Source organism: Urocitellus parryii, chromosome 2 (assembly GCF_045843805.1).
Source record: "Urocitellus parryii isolate mUroPar1 chromosome 2, mUroPar1.hap1, whole genome shotgun sequence".
NCBI lineage: Eukaryota > Metazoa > Chordata > Mammalia > Rodentia > Sciuridae > Urocitellus > Urocitellus parryii.
In genome coordinates, this window is record NC_135532.1 from 85,667,439 (window position 1) to 85,675,691 (window position 8,253).

The following is an 8,253-nucleotide window of genomic DNA, read 5'->3' on the forward strand; positions in this document are numbered from 1 at the left end:
AATCACACTTAAAGAAAAATATATCAGAATTCCATGCAAACATTTCCAGAAAATTATAGAGATCTGAAAAACTCTCAAATCTGAAATCATAATTATCCTGTTTATCAAAATGTCTATAAAACAATGTAAGAAATATGCAGATCAACACCCAAATGAAAATGAATGCAAAAATTCTTCATACAATTTTGGAAAGCCTATCTTAATAATGTGTACAAATAATGCACCAGAACAGCTGGGAATTTAGCCTGGAATGGAAAGTTGATTTAACATTTGAAAATCAGTCAAAGTAATTCACAATATTAAGATGTTTATGAAAAGAAACCAAGAAATAATCTCCATGAAGGCAATATAATGACAAAAATCTCATGTCAAGTCATATTTAAAACTCTTGGCATACAAAACTTGGAAACTTTTGAACCATATTGTGCCTCAAGAGAACATAACACAACATTTTGTGGTGAAGGAATAGACAATTTCCCCTTAAGCTCAGAAACAAAGCAAAACTATCTACCCTACTTCTATCCAACATCTCTGCTGTAGGGATTAGGCAAAAACACAATAATAAAGGCAAATAAGTTTTAAAACAGACAAAACATAATTGACTCAGTATATAATTTTTAGCATCCTACAAAAAGTTATAAAATCTACGTGCAATTCATAATATCGAAAGATGTGTGATCCACATACATAAAATAATTTTATTCTTCTTGAGTAGCAATGAAATTCACAAACTAAAATAAGAAACACCTTTTATAACAATATACGGGGAATGCATTTATAAAACATGAATGATTTATGTAAGAAAAACCATAAAATGTTCCTCAGATAAAACAAATGCCTAAATATGTTGAATAAATGCCATATTCATGATCAAATGTCTTTTTTATCTGTAAAATGCTCTACTATTAACATACTCTGTACACTTCTGAGCGTCTAGAACACTAGATATTCTCAATAAGGACTCCAGCGTGCCCCTGCGTGCCCAGCGTTGTCAGAGGACTCACCCACCCGCGGTCTGGCGCAAGACCTTCCTCTCAGGCTCCCTGTTCCCTTTGTCCTCTTCTCCTAGAAGGTGGGGGAAGTTGAGGGCAGAGGTGGGTTTCTTTGGTTTTGTTTTGCTGATGGTATAGAGGCAGGGCCTTCAACAAATGGGCAGGAAGTCTTCCACAGGGTGGTGGACCCTTGCAGGCGGCACATTTGGCGAGTCCCTCACCTTTTCTCTTTTGGTAGAACCGAGACCCACTGCCGTGGACCAGGGCTTCCTCACCTTCCGGGACCCTGAAGGCCTTGACTCGCGGTTGTGGGCCCAGCAAGGTCCCGCAGGGCCCGGATGTGCGGCCTCCACGGGCTCCAAGGGCTCCTGGGCAGCCCCTGCCACTTTCCTCACCACGCCAAGTCCTTCCTGAGGGGACAGATAGGGTCTGGAGACCAAGCCGCACGCAGAGTCTGGGTCCCCACAGGCCGCTGCCATGGGGTCCTCAAGCGGGAGGGCCTCGCCTGGCAGCCAGTGGGCAAAAGCTGCCAGACGATGGGTGTCCACAAGACCTATCCCCACCCCCAACTCTCCCTCCCAGCAGACGAGGACCACCCCAGATGGCCCACGGAGCAGGCTGCACTGCAGTCTTTGCCACTTGGCTGCTGGAACTAGCAGACACTTCTTTCATTGCTGTTAGTCATACCTTCCTCATTCTTCAATAGACTTCAGATATCCCTTTTTTCTGCATAATATCCTGAGGATTTTATGTAGAAATCTACAAATTCTAAAGTCTGTGTGCAAATGCAAGGAATTTAGGGGAAAAGTGTGAAAAAATAGAAGAAAGAAAAAGGACTTATGCTTCCCAATATGCTGTTAGTTTATACTGATCAAAACAACCCTATTTCCATAAAGACACATAAATCAATGTAGTGGAAAACATTGAGAGTCCAGAGTAGACCCACATTTATATGGCCAATTGATTATCAAAAAAAAAAAAAAAAGTTAAAGTACTTTTGTGGAGAAAAGAATACCTGAATATACATGGGGCGGGGGGGACTTGGTCCACATTGTACACAATGTAAAAATGTAGACAACTTCAATGGGAGACTTCATGTAATGTCATAAATTATATAACTTTTAGAACATGACACGAAGGAAAATCACATAAACTTTTAGAACAACACAGAAAGTGTCTGGGTTGGCAATGATTTCTGAAACACAACATAAAGAGCATTACTCAGAGAAGAAATAATAAATTGTAATTCATCAAAACGAAAAAGAAAAGTAAACTGCTGTTCAAATTAGAAAAGCATGTTATATATGAATTTTTAAAACATATAGCTCTGGGCTGGGTTTGTGGCTCAGAGGTAGAGCACTCACCTAGCACATGTGAATTGCTAGGTTTGATCTTCAGCACCACATACAAATAAACAAATAAAATAAAGGTATTATGCCCAACTATAACTAAAAATAATTTTTTTAAAAACCCATAGCTCATAAAGAACTTTAGCCTATAGCACATAAAGAATGCGTTCAATGAAATAACAAGGCAAGCAAACTTAAAGAGGGTGAAGTGTTTGAATAGACTTCACTAAATAACATATACAAATGCAAAAAATACATGAAATGTTCAAATCATTAGTCATTTGAGGAATAAAGAATAAAATCAGAATGTCTTACAACTATCATCTTAATAGTGGTTGTCATATTTTACGTCAATATTTTATGATACTTTGACATTGGAATATTGTGTTCTTAGGAAGCAAAATTTCCCTTCACATGGTTTATGAATTCCTAGAAAAAGAAATAACTTACCTGTGATCATGCCTTTGATATGAAAACCAATCAGTCCTAAATAAATATTCCTGTCTGCCCCTTTTTATCAGATTTCTGCAGTCTGGAATATTGCCTTTCTTTTATAAACTATTCAGAACCAGGAATTGGACAATCAGAGAACAATCTATTATGGTTTGGATATGAGGATTCCTCCCCCCACACACACAAAAAAAACTCCTGTTGATGTAGGAATATTTGGAGCTAAAATGATTTGATTGTGAGAGCCCTAACTTAATCAGTCCATTCTGGTCTGCATGGACCGACTAGATGTTAAATATAGTCAGGAGGAGCATAACCAGAGGAAAAAAAAAGAGGGGACTATGGTGTAGAAAGAAGGGATGGGAACAAAGCAAAACAGAAACCCAGCAGGCCAAACATTACATATGGTAGCTCAGGTCAAGCATCTGTGGCATGTGGTAATAATATATGCACCTCAAAATGCTTCAGCAGCTCTGTTCCTACAGCCTTGCCAGTTGCAGCCCACATGGACTAAGACTGCTAGGACATGGTCTGCTGCATTTCTGAAAACATCAGATAAGGAAAGAGCAATTTGAAACTATCTGGGGCTCCAACCAGCAGCCCTACCAAGCAAGTGCCTCCTCCCACTCCCACCAAAGCACCTGGTCTGTTGGAGATCAGTCCAGGACAAAAAGGATGCTCATGACTGTCAGGATGAAATCTCAGCGACTGTTTTGAATATTTGGTTTTTGCAGAACTGAAAGAGTTCATTGCCCCAGCATGACCTGCCCTTTGGAGAAACACTACCCAGTCTTTAAGTCAAGTACTCTGCAAGCTGGCATTGCACAGGAGGCTACCTTCTGGAAAAATCTGAAGCCACCACCATGTGGGGGACTGTGCTGCTAAATAGTCTGAAGGTAAAGCTAAAGCCCTTGTCTCTAGGAATACGTGCCTCATGTTGAATTTGCCTCATTCTAGGCAATTTCAATTTCAATTTCAATGCCCAGGTTGAATTTGCCTCATTCTAGGCAATTTCCCTCCTTCTATAAACTGAGTTTAGATAGGTTCCACCTTCCCAGCGCCCCATGTCAGGAAAAGGCAGATGTTGCCAATAAGGCCTTAAATGGCAGAAAAGACTCCTCTTCTTGCCTCTAAACTTCCTGAGAATTTTGTCAGTGACTACGTCCATCTTATAATTTGAATTTTGCACCAAGATCGTTCTCTCTGTAAAACCCATCACTTTGGCATTGCCAAGATCCAGTTCCAGAGTATACCATGAAATGAACAATATGGTACATAACAAGTTATGATCTCAGTCAACACAAAATGCAGAACGCACACTGTGAATCCCACTTTATTCATTGCACCTAAATTTTCAAATGCATTGGCATGGTTTGAATATTAGTTTTTTAATGATGGTAAGATGTTTAGCAAAAATTCTCCCCCATAATTCCTGACATTTGTGTTCCTTCCTTCCTTTTTTAATCTTTTTTCTTTAGCAGTCTTTCCAGGTAATTGTGTGTTTTATTAGTCTTCTCAGATAGTTGGTCTTTGGATTCTTGATCCTCTTTGGTATGTTTACTTTTCTAAGTCATTAGTTTTAGCTTTTATTCTGGGTTTCATCTTAACTTCTGCTTTCTTTGGCTTTCTTTTCCTGTTCATTTTTAAACCTCTTTAGAGAGACTCAGCTCATTGATTTATAGTTTTTATTCTTTTCTGATTTAAGCTTTCAAGGTTATCAAATTTTTGTCCAAGCATAACTAGCAGCTGAGATCTAAAGGTTTGGCACAAAATATTTCATCATAACTAATTTTTAAGTATTTACTAATTTCCATTATGATTTCTCTGTTGCCCTGAAAAAATACTACTTAATTTTCAAACAAATAAAACTTTCTGTTTATCTGTTTATTGGTAATTTTAGCACAATTATATTGAGGTGAAAATTTTCCCGTGTTTGATTTTAATACTTTGAAATTTTGGATATTCAGCATATCATCAATGTGTCACTGAGTCCTCAATAAGGTGGTATGTTCCACAGTTATTGAGTGTGCAATGCTCCACATGATTTTTAGGATAATTTGGCTAATTGTGGTTCACACTTTCTATATTCTTATTAATTTTAAAATCTCGTTGTTTTACCAATATCTGAGAAAAGAATGTTAAAATCTTCCAGAACAACTGTGATCTTGTTCTTTTCGCCATTTCAGTCTATAAAATTTTGCTTTATCTATTTTTAAGCTATGTTGTTTTCTGTGCCTAATTTAAGCATTATTATGTCTTCCTGGAAAGTTAAACCCTTTATTTTATAAAGTGTTGCTCTTGATGATAGTATTGATTATGCATTTCATCTTAAAGAGTAATATTTCTAATATTAATAGAGCAACATTAGTTTACTTTTGGTGTTTTTATGCTACATCTTTTGAATTTCTTTATATAAAATTTTCTGTCCCTTCCCTATTTTAGATGTGTCTCTTCTGAAAACCATATAGCCATGTTGTGTTTTTGTCTGGCCTAAAAAAAAACTTTGTGTTAGTTAGAACAACAGGTCCACATAACTAATGAAATTCTTCATTGTAGATTTTTCGTATTATCTAATTTCAATACAATTGTCTAGTGATTACAACATTCTAGATACTAAGTCTGATACTAATGGGGTTGCCTCCTTATTCCTGCTGTGATTTGTTTCCTGCATCGATTTCCTCTACAGCCCTGGATTGTGGAATGTGTTTGACTGGATGTAGTAGGTGGAACATAGTCTCAGTCTTCATCTACAGCTGGCACCTTGACACTCACAGACCCATCTGATACTCATGATGGGAGTAGCCAATGACAGCTTTCAGAGGATACATCAAAGCTCTTTGTGTAAAATGTTCCTCAGGAGTGGAGAGACTGGGAAAAACACATAGATACTCTCCTGGTCAAGGATCAACAAGATGTTAGTGTTAGACCCACCCTAGGCAAGACCCTCTGGCCACACGTGGACTTTAGGTGGTTATGCAGCCTGAGGAGGTGTTGGGCTCCCTGCCAGAGTGGGCCCTTATCTTAGCTCTGAAGGGTACCACTGACTGGTAGGAAGTGAGAGTGGATTCTGTTGTTTACAACTAAATACTGACCAGTACATCAGTATGGGGGATATAACATTCAAATATGGAGTTAAAGTGAAGGATAGAGCGAGATGTCCTGGTCACTTCTCCACCTCCACTCCCACTTCACCCCACAGCCATGAAAAACCAAAGTCATAGGTACCATCAGATCCATTGTTATTCCCTTTGGGGGTGAGAGGTTAAGCAACAGTTATGCTATGGTTTGAAATGTATTCCCCAAAGAGCTTGTGTTGGAAATGTAATCTCCAATAGAATAGTGTTGAGAGGTGAGTAAGCTATGAGGGCAAAATGAATGGATTATTGCTGTTATCCATGTTATCCATAATGGCAATGATCTCATTATTGTAGGAGCTGGTTTATTACAAAAAGTTCAGGCCCTTTTTAAATCTCTCAACATCCCTTTGTCCTTCTGCCTTCCACCATGGGATGATGCAGCAAGTAGGTCTTCACCAAATGTCTGCACTCTGATATTGGACTTTGTAGCCCCTAAAACTGTAAGCCAGTACATTTTCTGTTCATGATAAATACCCCATCTCAGGTATCTTGTAATAGCTGCACAAAATTAATTAAGAAAAGGACCATGAAATCTCCCATGTGTTTTGTGAAGCCAAGACTCATCAAAAACAAAACAAACAAAAAAACTCCAAAACAAAACAAAACAAAACAAAACAAAAAACCCCAAAACATATGAGAAGCATGAGTTGTTTTGAAAAAGTATTAAATTGGAAAACTAGATGTGGCATTAGAATGGCAGTTCTGCACCCCTGCACCTGAGGTCTGAAGGTGAAAATGAACAAGTCATTAGCTCAACCATGTGGGGAAGGCCCTGTCTTCCACCAAGCAGGAAGCCGAGCTCTGGACAGTCTGATGGACCCGGGGGGAGTGGGGATGCTGGACCAGCCCCAAGTCCATGAGCCCCATCAGTCATCTGACCCACATCTCAGGTCACACCACTGGTGGCACCCTTGGGCTCCTATTATTGAACATCAGAGTCTCTTGAACTTCAGAGCACCTAATAAGTATCACTCTGGAGTAGTGGATACACTGTGACTGCCAAGGTCCCATGTGCAAGGTTTTGACTAATAGTTTTGAGATAGGGCTCAGAATTCTGCATTTTAACCCATATCCCAGGTAATTTTGATGTAGGGGTTGTGGAAACCAGCCTTGGAGAAAACTCAAGTTTCAGCTTAGCAACAAAGAGGACCTGGCTCCTTCCCTGGTATTCAGCAGCATCTCAGCTCAAACACAACATTATAATCACTTCAGGGAAGGTTTGGTCCTTTAGTTATTTTCTAGGGTTTCTGTACCCCCAAAGTTGCACCAGAATAGAAATGGAAGGCTTGGGAGGAGAGAATATAGAGCCACACACTGATAACTCAGGAGAGTTGAAGGATGGCATGAGCCATGGTGATGTGCAGAGATCATAAGGACCACTGGCCAGAGTGAGGATGGAGCCTGTATAATGAGCGATGTGCAGGTGGAGGGAGGCTTATAGAGTGACATGGTGAGCCACTCAGAAATGGGGAAAAGAGGGACACAGGGTTGCTACAGCTGTGACCTCATTCAAATGCAACACAGTGAACTGCATTGATACAGAATGGTTGCCAAACAACATGGGTGCCCCCAGATGGGGAACAATCCAGGGGCCCTTGATGGCAAATTGCCTAGGGTGATTCATTGTGCTACTTTCTGACCTAGACCTCGGCACACATCTCACTAAAACTAAATTGCACCAAATCAATGCCCAAGTCTTTGAAATGAGCTGAGGGTGAATGATCAAGATTCTCGTATCTGGATTTCCAAAGGGTTGAAGGTGACACTGTCACAGACATCACAAATGGCACTGTCTTGTAATGACAAAGGCATTCACACTTTTAGGACATGTATGCAACATATGCTTAAACTGTTTGGCTTCTATTTGAATTGGTTTTAGGCCAGCACAGCTGAAGCACATCTTAGAATATTAAATACTTTAAATGTCCACTTTGTGGTAAGTACCACTCTCAACTGGCATATTTTCTTAATTTTTCCTCATGGTAAATCATCTATCAACCTACCACCCCTAGCTAATCATAATGCTGTATTTGAAGCTAATTATTCAAATCCCAGGTGCACAGGGTAAATGCAGTGGGGAACTTAAAAGGCTACATATGCAAATATTCACAGGACAGCCCTATTGTGTTTGGCAAATATGTTACAGGTGTCAGCTATGGGGCAGGGGGAGGAGGGGAAGAGTATGCTTTGAAGGAAAATCTCTTTAGCACTGAATTCCCTATTGGGATTCCTCTACAAGTTACCCATACACTCCAAATTAAATATAGCATCTCAAGCTTTGACACATCTGTTAGCACTCTTTTCAGAATACAAAATTATATAGTA